The sequence below is a fragment of the Myodes glareolus genome, chromosome X (assembly GCF_982192425.1).
Source record: "Myodes glareolus chromosome X, mMyoGla1.1, whole genome shotgun sequence".
NCBI classification, from domain to species: domain Eukaryota; kingdom Metazoa; phylum Chordata; class Mammalia; order Rodentia; family Cricetidae; genus Myodes; species Myodes glareolus.
In genome coordinates this window covers 80,372,543-80,399,957 of record NC_142053.1, presented here as the reverse complement: position 1 = coordinate 80,399,957, position 27,415 = coordinate 80,372,543, and the positions used below count along the sequence as shown (strand labels likewise).

The 27,415-nt window shown below is 42.3% G+C and overlaps 1 long non-coding RNA gene across 2 annotated transcripts; it reads right to left on the bottom strand.

Moving 5' to 3' along the window:
* Positions 1-4,791: 4,791 nt before the first annotated feature.
* Positions 4,792-26,461, bottom strand: LOC125389342 (uncharacterized). 2 transcript variants are annotated; one of them, XR_015000335.2, is made up of 8 exons: positions 18,436-26,461; positions 16,434-16,517; positions 16,123-16,262; positions 14,372-14,586; positions 13,627-13,765; positions 13,312-13,453; positions 10,100-12,358; positions 4,792-5,084 (listed from the first exon to the last, which is right to left on the bottom strand). It is a non-coding gene; the product is annotated as an uncharacterized LOC125389342 (long non-coding RNA). The 2 variants fall into 2 exon arrangements; XR_007228442.3 differs by lacking the exon at positions 4,792-5,084 and having other exon boundaries at positions 5,656-12,358; positions 18,436-23,521.
* Positions 26,462-27,415: the final 954 nt, after the last annotated feature.

The window sequence follows — 27,415 nt, the reverse complement described above, 5'->3', positions numbered from 1 at the left end:
TCTTCTGGCCTGCAGGCATATAGACATACAGAACACTGTAGTATAAACAAATCTTTAAAAAAGAAAATCACAGCCTTAGTGATTTCATTCACAAGATTTCCTGTGACAGTAATTGCTGCTTTTAGTACAGGAGATTTCAGTACCAGTGGTAAAAGTGTGAATGTACTTTGGTTTGTTTAAGACAGGGTCTCACTGTGTACCCCTGGCTGACCTGGAACTCTATGTAGGCCAGGGTAGTCTTGAACTCCAGGAATTAAGGGTGTGCCTCACCAGTCCAAGCATGAATGATTCTTCTTTAACCAAAGTTCTTAGTGAAGCGCTTAGCACTAATAACATTTGCCACCTTCAACTTTGTTTTCACAGATGTTATGCATCTGATGAAAAGCCTCTAACCCGTGCTTTCTGTCTGAACCCACCACCACACAAAGTGGTACTCAAATTATTCTTCTCCTGCTTAACCTTCATGAAAATCTAATGATGATGAATTCTATCCTATTTCTTTTGAGACCATTAACTCAAAAGTTTTATTACTCTGAAATCCTTTATGGGTTTTATATAAATTTTCTGCTACTGAAGAGCATGATCTGGGGAAGACATTCTGAATAGGATTTTTATTTTTGTTTATTTTAGTTTTTTCAAGGCAGGGTTACTCTGTGCAACAGCTCTGACTGTCCTGGAACTCAGTTTGTAGACCAGGCTGGCCTCGATTCTGCCTGCTTATGCCTCCCAAGTGCTGGGGTTAAAGGTGTGCGCCACCCCAGCCTGGCTAGGATTTTTATTATAAATTTTTGTTCTTTGACAATTTCTTAGGCATATATAATTCCTTCTGCTTACTCTCCCTACCCTTGATTTCCCTCCTACCCTGGTCAATACCCTTATTCCTTACAAAATCTCTCTTGCATTTACTTGTTTTTGTTTACTTTAGTGTTTCACAGTTTAAGACATATATCTGGGGCTGGAGAGAAGGCTCAGGGGTTAAGAGCACTGGCTGCTCTTTTAGAAGGCCTGAGTTCGATTCCCAACAACCACAGCGCAGCTCACAAACATCTATAATGATGATCTGGTGCCCTCTTCTGGCATGTAGGTATATATGCAGAGCACTCGTATCTAAAATATAAATAAATAAATAAATAAATAAATAAATAAATAAAGCAAGCAAACTTAACCAAAGAAATTTAAAGGAAAAAATAGTGATGATCTGGTGCCCTCTTCTGACCTGTAGGTATAAATGCAGAGCACTCGTATCTAAAATATAAATAAATAAAGCAAACTTAACCAAAGAAATTTAAAGGAAAAAATAATGATGATCTGGTGCCCTCTTCTGGCCTGTAGGTATAAATGCAGAGCACTTGTATCTAAAATACAAATAAATAAATAAAACAAACTTAACCAAAGAAAAAATTTAAAGGGAAAAAAAAAAAGACATGTGACCTTGAGTTTGGAGCAATCCGAGCCTGGTGGGATCATCTATATTTGGGTATCTCACCCCCCAATCCGTTAGTTGCCAATAGTAAGTGATAGGGCCTCATGGACTCCTTTTCCAAAGATGTTAAGGTTTAACATAACAGACTGTCTTAATTAGGGTTTTTTCCTTTTTAATTAAAAAATTTAATTTTCATTTTACATACCAACCCCAGTTCCCTCTCCCTCCTCTTCTCCCACCGCCCCTTCTCCCCTCCTTTCCATCCCCTATCTACTCCTCAGAGGGTCTAAGGCCTTCCTTTGGGGAGTCAACAAGGTCTGGCATACCAACTTGAGGCAGGACCAAGCCCCTCCCCACTCATGAAAGCTGAGCAAGGTATCCCACCATAGGGAATGGGCTCCAAAAAGTCAGTCCATGCACCTGGGATAGGTCCTGGTACCACAATTTTTCGCCTTTTATTAATTAGGGTTTCTATTGCTCTGACGAAACACCAAGACCAAAAAGCAAGTTGGGGAGGAAAGGGTTCATTTGGCTTATACTTCAACCTTGCTGTTCATTATTGAAGGAAGTAGGACAGGAACTCAGACACAACAGAAACCTGGAGGCAGGAGCTGATGCAGAGGCCATGGAGGGGTGTTACTTACTGGCCTGCTTCCCAGGACTTGATCAGCCTGGTTTCTTATAGAACCCAGGACCACCAACCTAGGGATGGCACCACCCACCATGAGCTGGGCCCTCTCTCATTGATCACTAATTGAGAAAATGCCTTTATAGCTGAATCTCATTGAGATATTTCCTCAACTGAGGCTCCTTCCTTTCTGATGATTCTAGCTTATGTCAAGTTAGCACACAAAACCAGCCAGTACAACCGACCCCTTATAATACACCACTAATTAAGCTATAACTCTTCCTTTTTTCTTCCCCCACAAGATCTCACATTTCAGTCTCTTAAAACATCCAATCTCAGGCTGGAGAGATGGCTCAGTGCTCTTTCAGAGGTCCTGAGTTCAATTCCCACACGTGGCCTACAACCACCTGTAATGGGATCTGGCGCCCTCTTCTGGCCGGCAGGTGTACATGCAGGCAGAACACTATACACTTAAAATTCTTAAAAAAAAAAATCCAATCTTTTAGTAATGAGATCTGGCGCCCTCTTCTGGCCGACAGGTGTACATGCAGGCAAAACACTGTACACTTAATAAATAAAATTCTTTTTTAAAAAATCCAATCTCTTTTAAAAGTATAAGTCTTTTCAACTGCGGGTTCCTTTAAGAAACTCAAAATTAAATACCTTCTTCAAGAGGGAAGAACCAGGGCACCATCACAATCTGAACCAAGCAAAATCAAACTACAACAGTAGAAATAACTCAATGTCTAGTTATCCGGGATTCACTCATAACCTCCTAGACTCCTGCAAAGGGCTATGGTCACTTCTTCAGTTCCACCCTCTCCAGCACACGCAGCTTGACTTCTAGGCTCTGGCTGGCTCCATTCCACTGCTGTTGCTTTTCTGGGTGGTCATCCCACAGTACTGGTATCTCCAATGCTGGGATCGTCTGCTGCAAGTGGGCTACACTTTGACCAATAGCTTCCCACAGGCTCTCCTCGTGGCACCAACCCTCAACTTTTTTGCATGACCCCTTCCGTCTTGCACCTTCACCAATAGCCTTTCCCGGCCTCTCACAGTGCCAAGCCTCAGCTGCTCTCTATGACCCCTTCATGCCTTCAAAACCAGTACCACCTGGGTGACTCTTACACATTACCAAGTCCAGCTGCCAGCATGAGGTACAAGCTTGGCCGCCTCTAGAACAGTTTCCCTGTGCTCCCAGGAAACACTTCCAAGATTTCACCTCAGTGATGCTGGTCCCTTCTTAATCACCACTAATTTCTTAGCTCCAGCTGACCAGAACGTCAAGCTTCAGATTAGTAGTTCTGGTGGTTAATCACAGCTAGGACTCTTCAGCCCCAGCTAACCAGAACCACGGGATCTTAATTCAAAATAGCCAGCGGCCCTGACAGCGGCTTTAATATTGTCTCTGAAACGTCACAAGCCAGGCCTCCATCTTCTGCGCTGCTCTCAGCGTCGTTCGCATCCAAGCTCCTATAGAGAGCAGCCTAGTGAGCGCTCAGTACTCAGTGGCTCTTCTAGCCCAACGTCCTTCCACAGTCCTCCCGGAAACATGGTCAGGCCTGGCCCAGCACTAGCCCACTGCACTGGCACCACAAACTCCTGCACCCCCAGACCTCCTCAGCTAGGCTCTTTTGCAGTACCTGTCTGCCTCGTCCTCCCCCTCAGATCCGAGACAAGGTTTGTGTTTCATTTGGCTCCTAATAGTAGGAACCAGGCGAACAGGTTGCCTCTGGCCCATTGGATGGAAATGAAAGCTCCATTTTCTTGGAGTACTTCTACAGGTTAGCTATGGCTAGGGAGAGTCATGTCTTAACTCTAAAATTACTTAATAGTACAAACTTTTCTGAGGATTTACCTCCTCTTGTATGAGGCAACTTCATTTAGAATTCGAGAAACATCAGAGGCCTTTCCTCTACTCAGCACCCCCAGCAGCAGGCCTTTGCATGTCTACAATTTACCGATATTCTCTCTTCCTCTCGCCCACTCATTAGCCTCAATAGTGGTGTGCTTCTCTCAATTTTACTGGATTTGTGTTTTTAGTATTCTTCTCTCAAACAACTTAAACTATAAGAAATGGGACCTCAAATCACCCACCAAACAGGGTGATTAAAGTACTCAAGTTTTTTTGGGGGGGGAAAAAAAACTGGCTAGGCCTGGTGGTGCAGGCCTGGGGTGTTGGCAGGTGGATCTCTATGGATTTGAGGCCAGCATGGTTTACATGAATTCCAGGCCAGTCAGGTATCCAGGGCTACACAGTGAGACCCATTGTGTAGGGGACTAAAACCAAGGCCATTAAGTTAAAAACTGACATGGAAAACAGGCTTGGTGTGGTAAACCTGTAATCCTAGGAAGATTATTCTGGCTACTTTGGACTTGGAGGCTAGCTAGACATGGCTACGTAAAAACATCTTTTTTAAAAAAATGGGGGGGGGGTGGTAGTGGTGAAAAAGGTGGTTCAGCAAGTAAGAGCACTAATTGCTCTTTTAGAGGAACCAGGTTATAGTCCTACTACTCACAAGGTGGCAACTCTAAGTCCAATTCCTTGGGATACAGCACCCTCTTGTGGCCTCCAAGGGCATAACACCCACACTGGATGTCTAGACATGTAAAGCTTTCATATACATAAAATACAACTGTCTAAATTTAAAGGGAAGAAATTGTCATATACAAACACAATGTTTTCAAAACAAAACATTTTATTTGACAAAAAGCTCCCCTCACCCGCCCGCCCGCCCGCCCACCCTGACTCATTGTGACATATATATGACTTTAGATTGCCTTATGGTGGTCATGCATACTAAGCATCATTTTTCTAGTCTTTAAAACACCCAAGAGTCAAAAAAAGAAGCTCTGCATTCCACAAGTCCAAGTGTCTTCCATGTGCTTTGGTATAGAGTTCGTTCACAGTTGGTTGGGGAGATGATGCCACTGTCTTTAGATTTGTTTACAGAGTTCATTTATGCGACCAAAGCAGATGATGATCAAATGCTCTTACAGTTGCTTAATCGGTAGTCATACTGATGGCAGAAACTGTGGAAGGAAGGCTTTTAGTTATTCTTTCCTGTGCACTTTCCAGAATTGTAGCCCCCATTCCTACCCATACAAAGGGATGTTACTGGGTGCAGCCAATCCCACAAGGTAAAAACTGACCTCAGAAGCACTTCAGCTGTGTCTGTTGGCCCAATTTAGTTTTAAAGAAAATTTAAAGAAAAAAAAAGTTGAACTCCCAGACCTCTTCAACCAGGCTCCGCCTACTCTTTCCTTTTTCTGTTTTCTTCTCCATTTGTGGATGTCAACATTGGCTTGCCAAGCAAAGTACAGTTTAGATACTTTAAGAGTATGTAGGGGTTATAATGAATAAGCCCCCTTTATCATTGTGACTTCAGTTTCAAGGCAACTTGGATATAGAGGTCACATTGATTAAATTAATGTATCTCATTCCTATCTAACTCAAGGCTTAGCTGATAGCCATTGAGATGAAAATATATTTTTGGAAACATTTAGCAAATTGGTATCTCTTTTCAATACTTTTTAGTTATTGGAACTGCATTCAAGTAAAGAAAAAGCAGAGCAGCGGACATAGGCTTGACCTTTTCCTTCACTCTGCCTCCTGTCCCACCCTCTGTGAGTGAAAAAGAAATAGAAAAGGTCAAAGCACAGTCAACCCTCCTTAAGGAAGGCATTTTTTCTCAAGTTCTTTTGATAGTCTTTCCTCCAATTCTCTGATTGTTTTCAATTCTCTTATTCTCAGATTTTATGCAAGCACGTTAAAATTTTAGGTTATTTTCATCCATTGGCATCATTTACCATAGCAAGCACCTTGAGTAGTTTTTTTTTTCTGCAAGGAGAACATTTTTTAAATTACTATATGTCTATGAAAGACATATTAAGGCAATTCTATGCCTTGGCATGTTTAAAAGAGAAAGGCTGAAGACAGACCAAATTTGCAAATGTATTTCAAAGCCTGCTGCAGCTCAAGAATGGGTTGCTTCCCCCAGGGATGATACTAAGGAGACAAAAGTTGGGGAGCTAGGTGACTGTCATCCCTCCTGACCAGTAGTGGTCACAGTCATAGATTAAGTAAGCCATGAGCTAGAATATTGTAGCGTTTCTCTGAGCAGAAGGGTTGCAACTTTAGGAGCAGGCTTACTACAAAACCCAGCTTCCTGTTCATGTAGTGGCCAGAGAAATGAAGGTGGGGACTTCAACTGCATGTTACTTGGGGACTGAGTCATGCCACACTACCTAAGAAGCAGGCCCCACAGTTCAGCAGTTCCGGGGAAGGTGTGCCTACTGGTTTCTTTCTTTCACGTCTCAAGAGCCAAACAAGAAGGCCTAAGAATTATATGCAAATGTTTGAATGAATGAAGAAAATGAATGAATAGTAACATTCCTCCTATGGTCTAACCTGAGTCAATTAAAAAGCCAGTGCCTTTCAGTCTAGAGAATGTTTGAGCTAATATTTCTCTTTAATAAAGAGCATCACTCTGCTTTTCACGGCATCCGTAAGTCACACTAAGGGCCTTTTGGAGCAGATGTGTTTCATTTAGCATCCAGTAGCATCTTTTGCACTGTGTGTAATTCAAGCAATCGAGAACCGCTTTTATTCCCATTCTACCAAGCATGCCCATGAGAAGGTGATCTATTTACTTAACTCTCCTTCTCACCAGCTTGAGCTTTTTCAGCTAAAGTGGGAGCTGCACACCTATGTTACCGCTGTCCCATCACAAGCTGCTGAGATAAAGTACACTTTGGCTTATGTCCTTTAAATAGTTTCATTCTTTCCAGTCCTGGGAACGGCACTTTATTTTCAGACTTAAGTTTTTATTAAATATGATGAGTGTGAAAGCATTCTCTTATTGCTCACACGTCGCCTTGACTCAGAGTCAGGCAAAGAGCAAATAAATGCCTTTGAGATCACTGATTCATCTTGATTCTCCTTTGAAACATTTCAACTGTATGAAAAGGAGAATACGTAACTAATGAGCTACGGTCAGATTTTTAAGTCCCCTTTAAAGTAGGCCAGTGAGCAAATGACCTTTGGAGGGACGTCTTAGGGATGTCCTCAGCTAGGGACATCTCCATTTAATGTTGAATGAATCTTGACCTGCGTTTGATTTTCAAATCTCTAGGTCAAGTCAGTGGGTCTTCTAGACCCTACTTATTTAACTAATCCATCAAGCATAGTGACTGCAAGCAAACAGCCACTAAAATAGTATTTACTATAGATACATTGCACAGGCTGGGCATGAATACACACATCTGTAACCTCAGCACTTCAGAAGCTGTGACTGGAGATTCACCAACTAGAGCCAGCCTGAGCCACGAGACCATGCCTTGGTGTCTCCTCGTCAGTGGTGATTGGTACTGCCCTTTACGCTAGGTCCACCTCACATTTTAGCTTTAGGACCTAGATTGACATATTCCATATAAACCATGTTTTATTAGACATTACAGAGTTGAATATGAAATGTCCTCCATAAGGACATTTCATGCTCTGAGTGCTTGGCCCTCAGCTAGTGCTTCTATTTTGTGAGGTTCTGGACCACACCAAGTATGTAGTAGCATCTGACACTCTGGCCCCTTCCTGTCCTTCTATTCCCTGATATCCATACTGTGGAACTGCCTGACACTGGACAGGACAGTCCACTTAGGTCAGTATTTATTTAGCACAGCACCTTATACAAATCCATTTTTTTCTGTTTTCATTTCATCGTTGAAGTCAAGAGCAGTTCTGGCCTAGCTCTCAGACATGCTGGGAGTGCTTCACGAGAGGAAGCAATCTTTGTTTGCACAACACATAGCACAGTAAGATGCATATATTAGGTGACAAGCATTCTGAGGAAGCTTTAGCCATGATGAACTCCAGACAGCGTCACTATCCACATACAAAGCCAACAGTTAGGTCCTAGCTTTATAGAACTGCAGACTTCATAAAGCTCCACACAGATCTCTGTTGTGGGCAATAATAATGGTAATGAAATTTTTTTCTATTCCCAGTGTCTGGAGATAAAAGCAAATAATTATTGACTACTGGGCATGTATGGCAACTTACAAGTTATAAATTAATCTTGCACATAATTTCTTTAGTTAGAGAGGACACTAAGAATGCTTTGTCTTTGCATCTCAATGCCTAGCAAGGGCATTGTTTTGTGATAAATGATTGCCATTCAATCTTGCATTCATCAAATGATTACAGTCTCATATATTCAATGTTCAACAGTTATTTCTTTGCTTTATTTGCACAGTCAAACGTGACAGAATTCTAAAATCGGGAAATTGGTACCAAATTGTTACATTTATATGGTACTCCAAAGTTCATAAAATGCCAACATACACATTACTGTCAGCTTTGGGCACAATGAAATAAATTTAAGTCTGTATCTCTCTAGTGCCCATAAAAGAGAATATACCAGGGACAAGGGAGATAGATGGCTCAGAGGTTAAGAGCAGTGGCTGCTCTTCCAGAGGTCCTGAGTTCACTTCCCAGCAACCACATGGTGGCTCACAACCATCTACAAAGAGATCTGGCGCCCTCTTCTGGCCTGCAGGCAGAACACCGTATACATAGTAAATCACTTAAAAAAAGAATATATCATAAATAGGCAATCAATATTGGTATATTCATTCAGCAGGCATTTAACATCTTGGTTTACCAAGATTTACCTCACTGTGTTCCAAGGCTAGCCTCAAGTGTCTGGGCTCAAATGGTCCTGCTGTTTCAGCTACCTGAACTCAAGAGCATATGCTACCATACCCAGCTGGTTAACTATTTTTACCATTCTTCTCATTGTAAGCCAAGAAGACAATGAGACTCTTGTAGAGCCCATGCCTATTATATAGGCAGTTTTATTCCTATAGGAAATGTGGAATGTCTTACGTTTCTGTAGTGCTTTATAGGGCAAATGTCCCTGTACTGGCTGGCCCTCATCACTAAAGTCTTGACTGATTAAATTAGCTGTTATCCTGTAAATAAGCGGTATAGAATGTAAACATTCTATTTCGTGGCAGAGTTACGAGGCAATTTATCTTGTATTCTATGTACCTAACACAATGCCGGACACACAGGAGTTAGTTAGTATTCATTCATCTGTGCACACGGAGCCACTGATAGCTATGCAGTGCTTTAGTTCACCAAGCGCTTTACTGCGCTTTCTTAACCTTTAGTTTTGTTATCCCTGGTGCTGAGCATGGCATTTTGCAAATTATCAGGTGATCCCAATAGGGTACTTATACTTGGGATATATTTTGTGGTTTAAAGGCAGTTTCCATGTGTTTTCTTTTCTGCTACCTGGCACAATGTATTTTACTGAAAATCACCAATGCAATAGGAACACATTGGCCTGAAGTGTAGATTAGCCTTCATTCAAGCCATATTTATATAATTTTTTTCCATTAAGCATATTTTGACTTGTTATGCCTATAGCAATCTTCGTATCCATAGAATGCACGCACTAGGTAATACTCATGCATTCGGCACAGTTTTAGTGTGCTTTGTGGTTTATAAAGCGTATTTCTATGTCTTCATGTTACCTGGAAGTGACCACAGTTAAGCATCACATCCTTAGTACTCAGTACAAAGATAGGCACAATGTTATTCAGACATAGTCCCTGGTATTTAGATCAGGGCAATGGGCCAGTGAGGGATTTTTACCTTCTAAAAAGGTTTTTTTTTTTTCTTTTTAAAAGAATGAGCAACTAAGGCCAATGGCCCACAAAGCCTCAGGTATTTACAGTCTGACTCTTTCAAATGTTAACTATGTGTGGTTGTCAATGATCGTGTCGCTTTTTTCTCCTGTGTTGTATCAGTCATTAGAGCCAAGTTCCTTCTTGGGGGGGGGGGGGAACCAGAAGCATGAAGCCTGTTAAATAGTCCTAAATTCTTTCATCATTAATCCTAAAGGTGGGTGTTAAACCCAGGAGTAGATTTAGTGGAATACACCAAATTCCTTGGCCACTACAATGAATAGGGAGTTAGTTCAGACCTCAGTCTGTCCCAAATCTAATCACTGTTATCATTATTAGAAATTCTGTACCCTGCTCACCTACGCCCAAAGAAGGAAGCTGATGTTGGCTGGTGCTCCTCAGGTTGGCACATTTGCATATTGCTCGTCTAATTCTTCTCATTGGTCTGGAGCACATCTTCATATTTTCTCTAGATAGCCTGGTAATTGTTTTCCCCTAACCGTCTGATGCTTTCCTGTCTCACAGCCTAAGGCTGCAGAGTTAGGGTAGATTGAAGTACAGCATCAGTACGGCTGCTTGCTCCTAGGGGAATATCAAAAGTCACACTAGATAACACTGGCTGGATTTTGTTCTCTCTCGCAAGTGGAGCAGATATGAAGAGAAATGGGAAGTTTTAAAATGTCAAAACTTTAACAAATGGCTAAAATCAGATTTAAAACAGACTAAAGATCGACCCCTGCACAATGCTGTCAATCTAAAAGCTTGTTCCTTTATGGTAAATGACAATTGAAAAGTACATCAAGCTTTGAAACTGCCAGAAATGGAACTCTGAGAAGGGAGTACTGAACCGTCGGGGGGGGGGGTAGTATAAAGGTTAGGGGGGTCTCATCTTCAGATTTCCCTTAGTTTTGGGGTTCTAACCCCCCCACAGAGTTTTAGGCCACAGGCCTCCAAGTTCTAGTCCATATAGGCTTGAGTCCTTAGGTCTTAGGCTTAGACTTAGCTCAGATGCAGGTCTCAGTTCTTCGACTTCACATGGGTCCTGTAGAAACAGTCCTTCTATGGGTTGTCAGCATTCTGTCCATCCAACTTGAGACTCAAACTTTCCAGCCAGCTCAGATAGGCCTTCTGTGTATCTTGGTCCTTAAGGCTGTCTTCCACTTTGGATCTTTCTTTACACGTGTTCCTTTCGGGTCTACTTCGGTCCTGACCAGAGTGCTGGATCTTGTCTTCGCTTATTTCTCAGGGCACGAGGAACAGCTCCACTGGTGATATTCTGCACCTTTTGGGAAGGGGCTAGGAAGACCCTCTGTCGCACATGACACACACACACAAAGAAATAGCCAAGAGAGACTTAGAGGAAGAGGGAGACACAAACTTGTAAAGAGACTGAAATTCTCAAAGTGAGTAGTAAGTGGGGAAAGTGGAAGGGAAAGAAAGAAAAACACACACAATAAGAGTAATGCTGAGATCAGAAATTGCAAATAGCAAAGAGACACAGCTACGAAGAAGGAAAAAGGAGAAAACAGCCCAAGAAAAGTAGAAAGGAGATGTAGTAAGGAGACTCATGTGCTAAGGATACAAGCAGCAGAGAGGGAAATATGAAATGTGGAGTCAAAGGACTGACAAGCAGATCACACAGAAAAAAGCAAGTGAGGTGAGCACAAGGAAAGGAGAGGATTGCATGCAACATGTGACCCAAAGGAGAGTCGTTAAAGAAGAGTTAAGAGAAACAGCAACCAGATAGAAAAAACAGAGCCACATCTAAGCAAGACAAGGCACAAATCACACAGAGAGGAGAGGAGAAAATAAGACAAAGCTCAAAGCTCTACTAGGAAGAAATTAGCAGAGAAACACGGCAATAGGTACTGTACACAGAGGAGTAAAAGACACTTGACATAGACATCAAAGCGAGGAAGAAAGACATACAAAGCAAGGGAGGAAAAACATACAAGGCAAGAAAGAAAGACATACAAAGCAAGGGAGAAAGACATACAAGACAAAGACATGCAAGGTGAGGAAGAAAGACATACACTACGAGGAAGAAAGACGTACAAGGCAAGAAAGAAAGAAAGAAAGAAAGAAAGAAAGAAAGAAAAAGAAAGAAAGAAAGACATACAAGGCGAGAAAGGAAGAAAGACATACAAGGTGAGGAAGACATACAAGGCAAGAAAGAAAGAAAGAGACATACAAGGCGAGGAAGACATACAAGGCGAGGAAGACATACAAGGCAAGAAAGAAAGAAAGAAAGAAAGAAAGAAAGAAAGAAAGAAAGAAAGAAAGAAAGAAAGAAAGAAAGACAAGGCGAGGAAGACATACAAAGCAAGGGAGAAAGACATACAAGACAAAGACATGCAAGGTGAGGAAGAAAAACATACAAGGCGAGGAAGAAAGACAACAAAGCAAGGAAGAAAGACATACAAGGCAAGAAATAAAGACACACAAGGGAGAAAGACATACAAGGTAAGGGAGAAATAGAAAAATTAGATGCACAAAGTTAGGAAAAAAGACACACAAATCAAGGGAAGAAACGAATACATCGAAGAATGAGACACACAAAGCAAGGAAGAAATAGATGTATAAAACAATTAAGAAATAAACATCCAACACAGTACACACTTACAATTGAAAGAAGTAAACAAAGTTCAACAAGAGGAGGGTAAAAAGAAAAACAGACAGGGAAGAGAGGGAAAAGTGTCATTAGTACAGTAAGTGATTATGTACCAGTACTACCTATGTTAACCCCAGTAATAGTACATCATAATCCCCTACTCTACTAAGGCAGATGCTCTAATGCTTATCTGCTTAGGGATTCCTTAACGCACTACTGAATGTTTGCACGCAGTTACGATGCACCAACTGACTTCATTCTCCAGGGTGTACATTTTACTTGCCAGGCACTATATTAAGCCTAAGCCCTTTCCATTCACGATTTCATTTGACCTTTTTAAATAGGCAAGTCTTACAGGAGACTAAATTGGCAAAAGTCATACAACTAAAGAGTAGCAAATTTAAACACAGAATGAACATCTTAACATTCTGTCACACGGTTTTCCTAATTTCCGTAAGTGCCAAATGCTACAGGTGGCTGCTGCATATTTTAATTGTCAGCCTCACTTTCCCCATTTCTTTAAGAAAACAGGCTTGGGAAAAAAAAAAAAAACGGGTTTTTTTTTTTTTTACATCCTTCACAATTATAATGGATGCTTCAGGATCTAGGTTTCTTTTTACACTAAACCTTAACTGTTCAGTTGTCACAGATAGAGCAGAAAACAAAGTCTTTCAGCAGGAAACAAACTATTTAAGGCTTCCCAGTAGGTACACGGCTAAGAATGAATGGCAGAGCACCAATCCAAAGACTAGAGGCTACATTTCTCTGTGATGCAGCTGGGGAGCAGGCTATTGTTGGAGTTGCTGCTGTGAGCCCAGCCGACAGCGTGGAAGCCTGCTCCTCCCCCAGCAGGTATTTAGCCCGACTTCACACCCTGGCATTAGACCACCACCACACTCCACCCAGCACCGCCTTCCTGCAAATGCAAATCCCCAGAGGACTGCAATGCTGGCAACTTACTTCATTCTCTTGGTTTCAGATGCAGGTATGTTGGTCCTTGGGTTATAAAGCTGGCTTCCTTTCATGCGTTCACATTTCGTGATCCTGCTGAAGGCCCAGCTTTCTGGGCTGCTTTGGAAGGATGACGATTTGGTCGATGGAACTACAAAGAACAAAAGAAGCTGGGTGAATGTCAGGAAAGAAGACATAGAGGGTGCTGGTTCTTTAAATTTTGCCTGATAATAGATGCTTCTGGATCATTTTCAGCTAGGTTTCCACTTGTAGTCAGAGCCATCCATCATCATTAATGTTAGCATAAAAAGAGAAACTACTCACTGGATATTCTAGGCCATCGGTAGCACAGTGAATCTTGCAGCATGTAAACAGCTGGTTAAGGTCTACAGCTTCCAGGGTGGCTTTGAGAACCAGGTGACACAGGACAAGCTCGTGTGCCACGGCTTTGGCAGCTTTTCTCCTAGGAGAAAGAACCGTTTGCACAGTTGAGTTACAGTTCTCTAGTACACTGTGCAGTACACGCGCGGTGCAATTCACCCTCCACGCCCACTGTCACAGCCTTACAGCGAGATGCTTCCCTGTTAGTCAGGAAGCTGTTCTTAGCAGATGAGAAATATAACTTGAGTATGGGGCTGGAGAGATGGCTGCGCAGTTAAGAGCACTGGCTGCCTTCCAGGTCCTGAGCTCACTTTCCAGCAAACACACAGTGGCTCACAACCATCTTATATAACAGGATCTGATGCCCTTTTCTGGCATGAAGTGTACATGCAACCAGAGCACTCATGCATTATAAAAAAAATTCCAAAAAATTGAAACATAACGCGAGTCAAAGTCTTAACTACAATGGAAAACAAGATCAAAATTAAAATTATTTTCACACTGAGCGTTAGGATTCAGTTCTCAGCAACTGCATGGTGGCTCACAACCATCTATAATGGGATCTGATGCCCTCTTGTGGCGTGGAAGTGTACATGCAGACAGACCACTCATACAAATAAAAGGCTGATTACAATGGAAAACAAGATCAAAATTAAAATTACTTATTACACTGTTCCAGAAAACTTACCTATCTTGATGTTTGGTGGCTGTCTTTGACTTTTTATCTTCCTTGCGGGGTTCAGCAAAATGTCTCCCCAAAAATCTCCTGGGCTAGGGCTGTTGCCCAGTGCTGGTGAGCTATTCCCCTGGAGGACCCTCATGCCCCATCTCCACCTAGGGGTCGTCAAAGGGAATAGGTCACCAGCACCGCAAAGCAACAAGTCCATCCTTCTGGGGAAAGATCTGGAAAAGAGGTGAAAGAAAAAACAAATTACTGAACTCAAGCCCACTGGGAAATGCGCGTCCTTATGTGGTATCCAGCAGTTGTGGTAACCATATAGACTTTTTGTGGGTGGTAGTATTTGGTTTGGAAGGCAGACCCTCACAGATTTGTAGATCTTTATGCTATGCCTATCAACTTAGTGACATGAGAATTGTCTCATCTGAGCTCTTTATTCTCTATTGTCTACCCATGAGGAATCCTTATAGATTGTGTAAGCACTTGTATATTACAATCAAATACGCTGGGGATGTTTAAGCACTTGTATATTTTATAACCAGATAACGCTGGGGATAAAGGGGCTAAGCAAACTAGAGTTGAAACCAGTGGAAGATTAGGCTATGAAGCCATTTATAATCTGTAAAAATCCTCCATCATGTTGCCTCTGACTTTTTCGAGAATGGTGTATGGGTGTGCGTGTTTTATTTTTAAAGACTTATTTATTCATTATGTATAGTGTTCTGCCTGCATGTATGCCTGCAGACCAGAAGAGGGCATCAGGGCCTTTGGAAGAACAGACAGTGCTTTTAACTGCTGAGCCATCTCTCCAGCCCCCTTGTGTGGGTTTTTAGGATTTATTATGTTTACAGTTCTGCCTGCATGTGTGCCCCCAGGCCAGGAGAGGGCGCCAGATCTCATTACAGCCCCCGTGTGCTTTTTTTTTTAAAGATTTATTATGTATACAGTTCTGCCTGCATATGTGCCCCCAGGCCAGGAGAGGGCGCCAGCTCATTACAGATGGTTATGAGCCACCACGTGGTTGCTGGGTGTTGAACTCAGGACCTCTGAAAGAGCAAAGTGCCTGTTGTCACCTGGTTGTGGGGCATCTCCCTCTTTTAACTGGTGCTTTAAGTAATACCATGCTGGAACACCGCCAAAATGAATAGAACTGTGTTTTGCTCAATCCTTATGGTGCATCTCTAGCACCTGATGCAGCATTGCACCTCCGGGGCTCAAGGATATTCAAAGCAACCAGAATTGTGACAGGTTTACAAAATGTCATTTGTGATAACAGCTATATCTACTCTATCAAATGCTAAAGGCCAGGGTACCCAAAACTAGCCTTCACAAACTGTCATTCCTTTGATGCATTATCTTTTAAGCATTTCAAAGCAAACAGATTCAAATTTGTCTTAGAAAGGTGGGAACCATGTCAAGGCCCAATCACAAGGCAAGGGTCTCATTGGTGACTATGCAATGAGACCTGTATGCTTTATTGATTTGCCTCTCTCATTCTTCTCATGAAATGGAGATCAAATACACTTACTACCCTTTCCACCTCAGTAGAGCCCATATCAGTATAGAGGAAGCAGATCAAATACACAATCTCAGTAGAAAGGAAACAGACCCAATACATGGTAGAAGTTTAAAATGTACGTTTATATGCAAGGAGAAAATAGTGTAGGAATGGCTGGCTCTGCTTTTACAAGAAAAGGCTGCAGAAAGCTAAAGCCTTAAAATCAGACAGAAACCCAAGAATAGAAACTTCTCCCAAGTACCTTTGTCTTCATGTGGCCTGCATGTTGTTTGCTCAGATTAACTAGAGTTTGTCCAGAGTCTCGAAAGGAGAGATCTGCTGGATTTGAATAAGCCTGTATCAGCTGCTGGCAGTCCTTGAAGTCTCCTGCTGGAATTATCCCTGTGAAGAAAGACAAGGCTTATATTAGATTATAAAAACTGTTCAGAAAAACCTAAATGATAAAAGAAAACAGCAAAATATCCAGGAATTGTAACCTGACACATTAGACCCTTAAAGACAGAGATTATGTTTCTCAATCAGCCGAGTTATCAAGTCTACCTCAATACTCACCTTTGGATGCTGTCTAGAATCCATCCTTCCAAAACCAGGTCATCCTTCTTCAGTTGAGGCACAAGACCAACTCCAAATTCATCCCTGGAAAACAAATTCCAATGATAGTTATACCATGATGCCAAAATAGAATTTGATTACAATATTCATATGCACAGACCAGTGTTTCTTGAATTGGGATGGTAAGAACTCGGTTAGAGAATCGTGGCTATGTTCTCATGGATTCCCCAAGTTCTAATACTTGTGAAGAGAAAAACAGCCTTTGAAATTGAAAAACATGTCCACATTTCAAAGACTTTTCATTTCTCTTCCTTTTTTTAAAAACTTAAGTAACGAAGTTCCCTGATGACTGCACAGATCTTCCCCAGGAGTAAGCCTGTGGACTACGGGCAAGAGACAGGCAGAATGGGCTCATTAGACTCTTGGGAAACTTTGTTCTTTGAAAAGGTGTTTCCTTCTGAAGCATTACTTGTACTTGAATTTGAAAAACAATGGCATGACTTTGTTTCCCAAGGGATTCAATACCTCTGCACTATCCCTAAGTCAGCATTTGGAATGTGGGAAGCTGTGGCGAAGGAATTTATAGAGGAATTAAAATGATACTAGAGATCATTTGCATGCCCAATGGCAAAAGAAAACAAATGCAAAAAGCGTTCTGGGCAAGGATGTTTTTCCAGCTGGACCTTGTTCTGCTTCCAGAAATAAGTATTTGTTTTTTTAACTTAAAAGTACCCTTGAAGAAACCTGCGGGAGTGGCTGGGAGCGGTGGCACACGCCTTTAATCCCAGCGCTCCAGGCAGCGCTCCAGGCAGCGCTTCCTTCCCCCCCCCCCCCAAGCAACTCCGAGGCAGTTCTTTTAGGCAACTGCTCCGCTCCGTAGCTAGGCAGCACTCGTAGCTAGGCCGCACTCCATAGGCAGAAGCAGGCGGATCTCTTTGAGTTTGAAGTCAGCTCGGTCTACAGAGCTCCAGGACAACCAAGGCTACACAGACAAACCCTGTCTCAAAAGCAAAAAAAATTAATAAATGAATTAATTTTAGGGGGCTGGAGAGATGGCTCGGAGGTTAGGAGCATCGCCTGCTCTTCCAAAGGTCCTGAGTTCAATTCCCAGCAACCACATGGTGGCTCACAACCATCTGTAATGAGGTCTGGTGCCCTCTTCTGGCCTGCAGGCAGACACACAGACAGAATATTGTACACATAATAAATAAATAAATATTTTTTTAAAAAATGAATTAATTTTAAAAAGAAAAATAGGGGGAGGAAGGCGCACAAACCACAGCATCAGGCTTCTCCATTGCCCTTTGGGTAAAAGGTAAAGATTGTAAATTAAAAGTCACTTTTGATCTGTATGAGCCATTGTTGTCTGTTTGGGGGAACAAATGTAACAAAAATGGTTGAAAAAGCCAAATTATCAAATTTATATCCCCAATTCCTACACTTAATTCCCAAGCTCAAGCTTCTGGGACTCAGTTACTCGCCCTTGCCATCCCTGGCATACAGCCAAGTATAATGACTGGGTCCTTTACTCTTAATATCTTTATATGCTCCCTAAGAGGCAAAAGCAGATGGCATTCAAATCAACTAAATGGCCTAACCAGATGGCGCAAGTAATCTGGACCAAGGGTGCAGTGTAAGCACACTTTTCTTCTTTAAGTAGTCACGACCTTGCAAGCCCAGTAGACTTTCTAAGATACTTAGAATTCACCAGACAATATTTGACCATCATTTGCTAAAGCGATTGCCAGTGTTTATATTACATTAAGTCTTCAACAACACATATGCATCTCGAGAAGAAATTATGTAAAATCGGATTGCTTCTCATTTCAGTGTACCCTGGCATAGGGCTGGATACACAATATTAACTCTGCAATTTCATTGGCATACATATGCATTGTGTTGAAGCTGAGACGAACTTCGTCACTTTGACTTTTCAGTGGGTGGCACGTATGTGAAAGATCAAATGAGAAAGTTTGCCTAGTAGCTGCAAAGTAATACTCACTGTATTCCAAACAGTCAGAGTCTTCTGTAGTCGGCTGAAGGGCTGAAGTTCAACCTGTATCCTGAACTGGGTCGATTTCTTGACATCCTTCTCAGAAAAATAGTATCGTTTTTTTCAGAAACTTTGAAGAACTGTGGCTTCATCAGCAATGTCACATTCAGTACCCAGGAGAGGGCTGGCAAGATGGCTCAGAAGGTGAAGGCACTTGCTGCCAAACCTGACGATCTGAGTTTTAGCTCCAGGACCGACCCACATGATAGAAGCAGTTCCCATTGCTCTCTGGTCACCAATGCGAATGCAGATACTCAAGTGCACATGCAATCGTGCACACACACATACACACACACACTCATTCATGCACAATAATTAAAGAACGAAAACCAGAAAGCTTAAATACTCGGCGCCAATAGAAACAGATATTTTCTTAATAAGCAGATCTCTCTTTGAAATGTATTCTCAAAAAGAATGATTAGATCTTGGCATATATATATTTTAAAATGTAAAGTGGGAAACAGGCTCCATCATTTTATTTAAGTTCCCACTTTAGGGTGGTTTTTTATTTTTCAAACTACTTTAAATCATTGCCAAAATTTAATGGCAGATATAGTGAATTAATCAAATGTGATGGCCTACTCAAAGACAACATGACATGTTCTCTTATTTAATCTGTTCACAGCCACCTTCTTAAAATCAGTAGGGGCTGGTGTTCACTATGTCAGGCCAAATTTAAATATTAAAAAGTTTGGTCATTTTCCTTAAAGATAATGATACTAAAGGCCACACAAAGATTGATTTTTGCTTTTAAACTGGTAGTACAGACCAAACATACATACTGGCCTTAAGCATTCCATTCTACAACTGCTTTGATGGGATTAGAATAACAGTTATAGTAGTTTATCCACAATCTCACCACCCTCAGTAAAATGAGAGACACTGCTTGGTCATCAGATATAGTAGAAACAAGATACTTTTACCTCAGAAAAGCTAATGATCACATAACCAATTCCACCTTGCGAGCCAGATGCCTTTCTTAAGGCATAAACTCTCAATAACTTTTCTGGCAGTTGGCACTGTAAGCAATATACCAAGAGAAACAAGCTGAGTTTGTTAAGCAGGCAGTCAGCTCCTGGAGGAAGGATGTAAAGAGTACCAGCTAATCCTCCTTTGGGAGACAATTTTCAGTTGATACTGTATAAGGAAAGCCCCAAATAAAAGGTGGCAATCCAGCTCCCTGAGCAACTTGCCTGAAATATTTCTTTTGCACAATAAAGCATTAACAAAGGTGGGCAGGAATGATTCCTGGCCCTGGAATATGCCAGCAAATGGAATTGGAGTAATTAAGAAATGCAAGCTAAAGAGCAATGGTTCATCCACCTAGTTTTGGCCCGCTTTTGAAATTTTACATGTATAAACACATCCAAGATGCAGGGAGCTCTTGGACACATGGGCTGAAAAGTGGGACCGTCAATCGGTACTGTGTCCATTAAGGACACACAGGTTGCTTTGGATAATTGACAGAGTAATGCGGTGGAGGTGTTTCTGTTCAATGGGGAGGACCAAGCAGAGGGCAACTGAAACACTGCAGCCATGTGCAGTGGGTAAACTGATGACTTCTGGGATTATTGACTTTAAGTCAAGAGAAGGGCTCAACAAAGAGACAGAAGGGACAGGGTGATGGAACTGGGGAAAGGGTGCAAGGTCTTCAACAATTGGACTGTGAGAATTAGTAGTCCATAAGAGTGGGCCACGGACAAACTAGGGGCCGGACAGAGGGAAGACTGTATAAAGTGTGGGATCGTGGCTATTTGGGGGTTTGCATACTGGAGCAATGCAAAGGGGATGGAAAGATGGGTCATTGTTGGGTGTACAAGGCATAGGCATACTGCAGTATTTTACTTTATTATGCCAATGGGAAACAGAGTAGAAAATAAACCATCAAGAACTGCCATTGTGCCTATTAATAGTTCCCCAATAAGCCGTTGGTCATAGCCACTGTGCTCATTAACAGTCCCAGATGTTTTAGATGAATCAGCAGCCCCTGCAGTAATGCAAAGGGGGTATGAGAACATAGTATTCTAGGCATTCGTAATTGCAAATACGCACACAAATTAATAACTCAGGGGCTCAGTTGATCAGTACTCTTAATGGTATGTAAAGAGAGTACGGACGTACAACTAATAATCGGCACTCTTGACATTGTTGCACAACAATCATCCAGATGCTGAGGTTATAAGCAGTTATCACTCCTCAGCAGCCCCAGTCAAAAGGTAGGAACTTAGGAACCTTTTTGCGCTACACAGGTCCGTATGTGTAAGCGTACATATTAATATTTGTAAGAGAAGTGCTCAGAAAATAGTTAACGTGCCTCTGATGTCGAAGGAGTACAAGGATGTAAAATCCTACTCCAAAGGTAAGGATGGACAATTGCGTTAATGCACATTGAAGTCCAAATGAAAAGCACAGTGTAAAAACCTCTTTCTGCGTTAAAGCAGAGGAAGAGGGTACAGGGTTTCTGATACAAGTGCTTAGCCACTGTGTGCATGTTAACTTTCCACTTCCTCCTAAAAGCGTTAAGGAGTGAGTGGGATCCTTTTCTAGTGCACAGAGCAGGAGGAAACGCATATATATACATACAACATATAATACATATTAACAGTCCAAAAGAAGGCAGCCTTGGTTGATCAGCATACCCCGCCATACTGCAAATGAAAGGTGAAAGAATATGACTTTGTCTACTGACAAAGGCAAATTTCCACTAGCAGGGACCTTGGGGAAAATAGTATCCCTTGCAATAGTGCAAAAGAGATACAATGGTCCTCAAAGTAATAAGGTCATGGATAAGTGCGATTTTAAGCACATTAACTGGCCAGATATTTTTTATTAAAACGAATGAATCATGCCCCTATTGTGCATATTAATGTTCAAGGGACACAGTGTGGTTAATTAAAACCACATCCTTTCCACAAATATTAAGACCTTAAAGTAATGGACACTTCTGGAAATCAAAGGCAGTGGAAAGGAGAGGAGAGATCCTTACCCAGTGTCCAGGAAGACAGAGAAGCCAAGAGATTAGCGACCCTTGCTGTACTGCCAAAGGGTCTGACAGTAGGGATCTTATTCAAATGGAAGGAGTCATGCGCAGTGGTACTCACGGTACATGGTTGTGGCCATCATAGTTTTACACTTTGACTGTTCAAACATGAGAATCTTTGGCAATGTGCAATCCCTGGTGAAAGGGAAACGCATAAGGGTGGCCAGTGATGTCCTTCTGTAGCGAACAGGAAAGAACAAATGCAATCAGACATTATTAGCAAGCCACAACATGAGACCTTATAGGTCACCACCACTGCTGTACCTCAAAATGAGGCTAAAACTGATCCTTCTGAAATTACTATTATGTGCATTAGCAGGTTGAGAAAGGGGCTTTACATCAACAGCCCATACATAGTTCCATGAAATGAAGGACCATTGACAATACTGGAATCGTTTTTATAGTTTCAAGAAAGAGGCTATAGTGTTAGTGAGCCTCTTTGCTTTGATGCGTACAGGAGTTGTGATCTAAAAGGCAAAACAGTGGACATAATATCTATGAGGCCATTAACGCTGTGCACGTTTACTATATTAAGGATCATAAATACCAGGCACCTCCTGCTGCAATAAAATGAGTTGTTAAGGTTATTATCCAATGCATACTACTACAGCTAAATGAAGTATGCAATTCACAGTCTGTGAGACTGCAGGGCATGGCAGTGTATGCCAGTTATGCCAGCACTTGTGAAATAAAGGCTAGATCCTGAGCTCAAGGCCAGCCTGGGCTATATAGTAAGTTCCTGGTCAGCCTGGAAATTTTAAACAAAACAGATTAAATCTGAGTTCAAAGGTCTTGCTAAATAAAGAAATGACTGAATTTGGTTCTTTATCCAATGCTCAGGAATAAGGACAAGTGCAGCTGTGCACATAAAGACAGGCAGAAGTGGTGACCATGCCCGTCGTTCCAGTAACTGAGACTGAGAAGCGCAAGAATTAAGTGCCAGCCCAGGCTCCGTAAAGAGACTTACTCTCAAACAGCCACAAGGTGGTGCTGTAGCTCCATGGCAGAGTGCTTTACCAGCGTGCGCAAGACTAAGTTTGATCCCCAGCACAGCCAAAAGACCAGAACAAAGGGCCTTATCGGTTGGCACCCCTCTATTGTCACTCATTACAGTGTGAGGGTATGGGGCTTGAGCAACTGCAGTTTTGCACAATTGTATAAGAGGCTTTAGGAAATCAGCACCCTCTTAATATAAAGCTAAGGTTGTACAAGGAAGGACCTTGAGAAAAGGTTCAGTTCCTAATCAGGATTATCCATATAAATGTTCCCATGCAAAGTTTTCGGCTGAAACAGGGGAGCTGATGGGACTAGTATACAGTGTCATGGATAAATGAATTTATGTCCATCATCAACTTAAAAATTATAACCTAGGGTGATAACACCCATGCCAGAATATAGTGGCCCCCCCTTAATAGCCAAGGCCTTGAGAATTGGAAGCGAGCACCTTAACTGTTAACAGACTTGTATTTGCCCCTCTGCTGAATGCAAATGGGGCTGAACCAGCTAGGGTCTAATCAAATGAATAAATTATAGCCAATAAGAATTAGTGCAAAGAGTGCTCAAGACTGTGAGAAAAGGCTACTGAGCACTGCTCAGAAAATTGGGGCTGTGACTACTGCAGCAATGACAGAATGGTTTTTCCTTTCTTAAAGAAAGGAGACTTAGGACTCTTGTTCAATTGATGTTTCTTGATTAACATGAGGGACAAGAGTTCTTTATACCATGGACAAGTAGGACTGTGTGCACTAAGTGAAAATCATGACTCGGGCAGTCAGCATGGAGGGGAAAGAGTCACGATGTCTCTCAGTTTGTCAGGACAGTAATGGGCACCACATTTTTAGCGCTCAGTCAGTGAAGACTGGAATGTCTCTAGGGAGAAAGCGCCTGGGATTAAAGCCTGGGGCTAGGGCTGAAAGAATCTGGGGCTGGGGCTAGGGCTGGGCTTGGGCAGGGCTGGGGTTGGGCTGGGGAAGGGCTGGGGTTGGGGCAGGAGCTGGGGCCTGGGGCCTGGGGCAGGGGCTGGGGCTGGGGCTGGGGCAGGGGCAGGGGCTAGGGCAGGGGCTGGGGGCAGGGGCAAGGGCAGCAGTGTTTGTTAGGTCTAAGGAGAAACTGGAGGCTAGGTTCGCAAGGAACCATAGAAAGTTGAAATGTGGGCATTAATATCCCAATAGTAAGTCCGACAGAGGACCCAGACCACTCTAACTCAAGCTCCTGCCCGATGAGCCAAGTCATTAGTCATTGTAGCATCAAGGATGGCAACAAAAGCAAAGCCTGGACTAGTGTAGATTTTCAAATACTCCTTTTGATATCCAATCACAGGATTAACTTTACATTAACAATATCTGTGTCATACGACTCTTAAAAGTTTTTAACGGTATTTCAATAGATAGTCTGAAAGAACGTAAATTTAAGTGACTTGAGTATCATCTGCCAAAAAAGTTAATGAATTTAAAAGAAGCCAAAAACACTAAGGACTCCGGAGTGAAAGCATAAGGTAATTAAATTGAATTCTACAAGCAACTAAAGCTCCTAACTACATTTCTATAATCACTCCAGCTTTAGATTCAAGCACTAGGAAACCACACTATCAAACTTTGCTGACATCCAAAACCTTCACATAAATCAAAATTCAACCCCAGCATTAGCCATGGGGTAGGTAGACAATCCTGTGGAAGGAGGTAGAATTTTACCTCTTGGCCAGTGATTTACTTGTAGTTCATTATGACTCCGGCCAGGGTCACCATTAAGCCCACAGCAGGCCTGGAGAACTGCTTGAGACGGCAGTGCTGACTAAATCTGAGGCCAGGGAGTGAGTAGGAGTCTTAGGCCACTGAACCAATACAAAGAAATGCGGTGAGGCTTTGCTTGTACCACCATATAGAGCACTGCAAAAGACCAATTTATACAAATAGGAGAGCAAGCAGATAAATGGTCTTAGTTACTCTCCTCCGAGAGATACTTTAGCCTGACCTCATCACTAATTCTCTTCTTTCGTTTAATAGGTGAGGCTTCAATGTGCAATCCACATCGACCTCAACCTCAGGAACCTCCAGCCTCAAGTCTCTCAGATCGGATCGTCATTCAACGCCTCAAATGTTAGAATTAAAAGCACGTGCCTTCACACCTAGGGGTAGCCACTTAAAACGATGACTAAAGGCAGATATGAGAGGTACCAAGGTAACTCAAGTCCCTGTAGGACAGTTGAGCCTTCACAGTCTACTTCCATCCTCTACACCAAGTAGACGTGCCCATTTTTGACTAGTTAAGTCAAGAGGCAACCAACACTTCCAAAGTAGTACACATTTCTGATTGATTAAGTCAACTGGCAAACTTCCAATTGGGCTTCGAGTGGCACAAGGTAGAACCAACCACTCGCATCTTAATGCACCAAGTACATCTTGGTCAAGGACAAAGCCTGCCGCGCCTGGCTAAGCAAAGCCCGCCAAGACTTAAGCCCGCCAAGACTTAAGCCCGCCAAGAATATATCGAAGAAACCCCTCGAGGGCCAATCACGTGGTACCGCCATCTTAGTCAGCCCAAAGCATGTGCTACATTGTCCCCTAGGCTAACTCGGCCACCAAACTGACCTGTGAAAAACAAAGCCCGCTACCTTATACTGTAGCAAGCGCTCGAGACGCCATCTTTTCTTGTATAACCTAAATGCCCTATTTCCATGCTACATGTTAGAATAAACGTGGGGTTGTCGAGCCTCGGGTAGAGTGGCCGAGACGCCATTTTGTAAACCTTAACAAGCACCCCTTAGATCTGGACAGAGCCCCCCAGCAATATCGAAACATCGATTTCAAGCCCTATCCCGAAGTCCTCTGCTCCTTTCACCTAACACCGCACACGAACACTAGAGCTTGATTTTCTGCTTCCGGTTACCATGAGTCTTAAAAAGCCACAAATCAAGTCCACACCCGCACATATATAAAGCCTTTAGCTGGTGCAGCACACGATTGCCTCTGTCCAGTCCACTGTCCACCTCGACCCCCTAATTCTTGCCATAACTGGCTCATGTCACGCAGCAACTGTAAGATGGCGGACACGGGCTCTCCACGCCCTGAACACCCACTCAGCAGTCATTTTTCTAAGCCAGTTTCACTCACACACCACCAAACGATCAGCAGCAGCAGCAAGAGGAAAGAAAAAAAAAGGTATGGATATTCCAGGTAGTGCAATAACTCACAAAACCAACATATATCCATCCACCAAATGCCCCGATAGGCAAGGAAAAAAAAAATGAAGCAGGTATCCACAGCCCCGATGGGCAAAAACAGAAAAAAAAAATGAAGCGCAGGTATCCAAGGCCCCGATGGGCAAGGAAAAAGACTAAACGCAGGTATCCGAGGTCCCGATGGACCAAGAAATACGTTTTCTTGCAAAAAAGCAGGTATCCATGGCCCCGATGGGCTAAGGAAAAAAAAAAAAATGAGAGCAGGTATCCACAGCCCAGATGGGCAAGTTTAGAAGAAGAAAAAGAAGAGGAGAAGAAGGGAAAAAACAAAATGAATTAAAAGCAGGTAAGTATCCACAGCCCCACTGGGCATGGAGTGAAGGGACAGGGAAAGAGGACATGCAGTCATTTGTAGCCCCGATGGGCAAAAACAGAGACGGAATAAAAGAAAGGTAAGTCCACAAAAGTCCACAAAACAGAGATGGCAACTAAAATGCCTGACAAGGAAATAGTCATTAAAAATGAAAAATTGTCCAAAAATATTACAAATATCAAAATATGAAAGACATGTCAAGAAAAGCCTACCAGAACATATAAAATCTTCAAAAATATTATGGAATCTTGATATATTTTCTTAAACACACCATAAGGCATGGTGGTAAGGGAACTAAAAATGTTCCCAGAGACCCCGGTAGATGGACAGAGACCACGGAGGAGGCTCACATCCACGGGAAACTGGCAAACATGGCTGCGGCAAGCAGTTGCACGGTTTTAACTGATCGTGACGCCGAAGGCGGAGAGACCAGAAGAGGAGTGGCCAGAAATGCGGAAAGTCTCGAGTTCTTATTGGAGCTTTAGTGCAAACTATATTTTCTGAAAAGAGTAATTAAGATGAAAATTAATTATGGCTATACCAAAACTCAAATGATCGAGAGAACCACCAAATTTGCATATTTCGAGTGATATTGAAGGATTATCCTCTATTTTATAGCTTATAGGAAAGGCACATAAACGTTGTATAATGTACATGAGGTCACACACCATGTATATGCATATTTTCAATATATCGTCTACTTGGACATTCGACCTTGCATAGTCCCTCGTCTTGGAGACTAAAATGCTTTACGGATCAATTGGTGCGCTCAAGGTAAGGAAAGGGAAGAAAGAGGTGCTTCCCAAAATGGTTCCTTGGTTCCTAAATTATCAGGGTATTATTGGTTGTGACCTATTTGTACTGATTACGCGCAGAGTTTTGGTTCTTTATTATTTTTGTACTTTCTGGGAATCTGATAACTTCAAACCTTGAACCAAAAATGCGCTAAAGTTTACTTGCTAGCAGCGGTAGAAAATCATTCCTAATTGAGAAATAGCTCAGTGGTATGGCACTTGCCCTAGAGAAACAGTTAACTTAGAGAACTGTCCAATTTTATTCATTGAAAACCGCGAGACATCCACCTGAAAGAGACACCAGGTGTTAGAACAATCAAAAAATACAATGTCTTGTTATTTCAACTAAACAACTTAAGCCACTCTTATTCTAAGTCGTCTTTAGGCATCAGATGAATAACAAAGTACACAAAATTGCTTTTGCTTAGGGACCTTCCAAGTACCTACAATTCACTAATCTGACCGTCGCAGTGGTTCACATAGGGACAGAAATGAAGAAACGATGTCTTCATTTCTATGATGAAATGAAGAAACCCTGTCTCAAC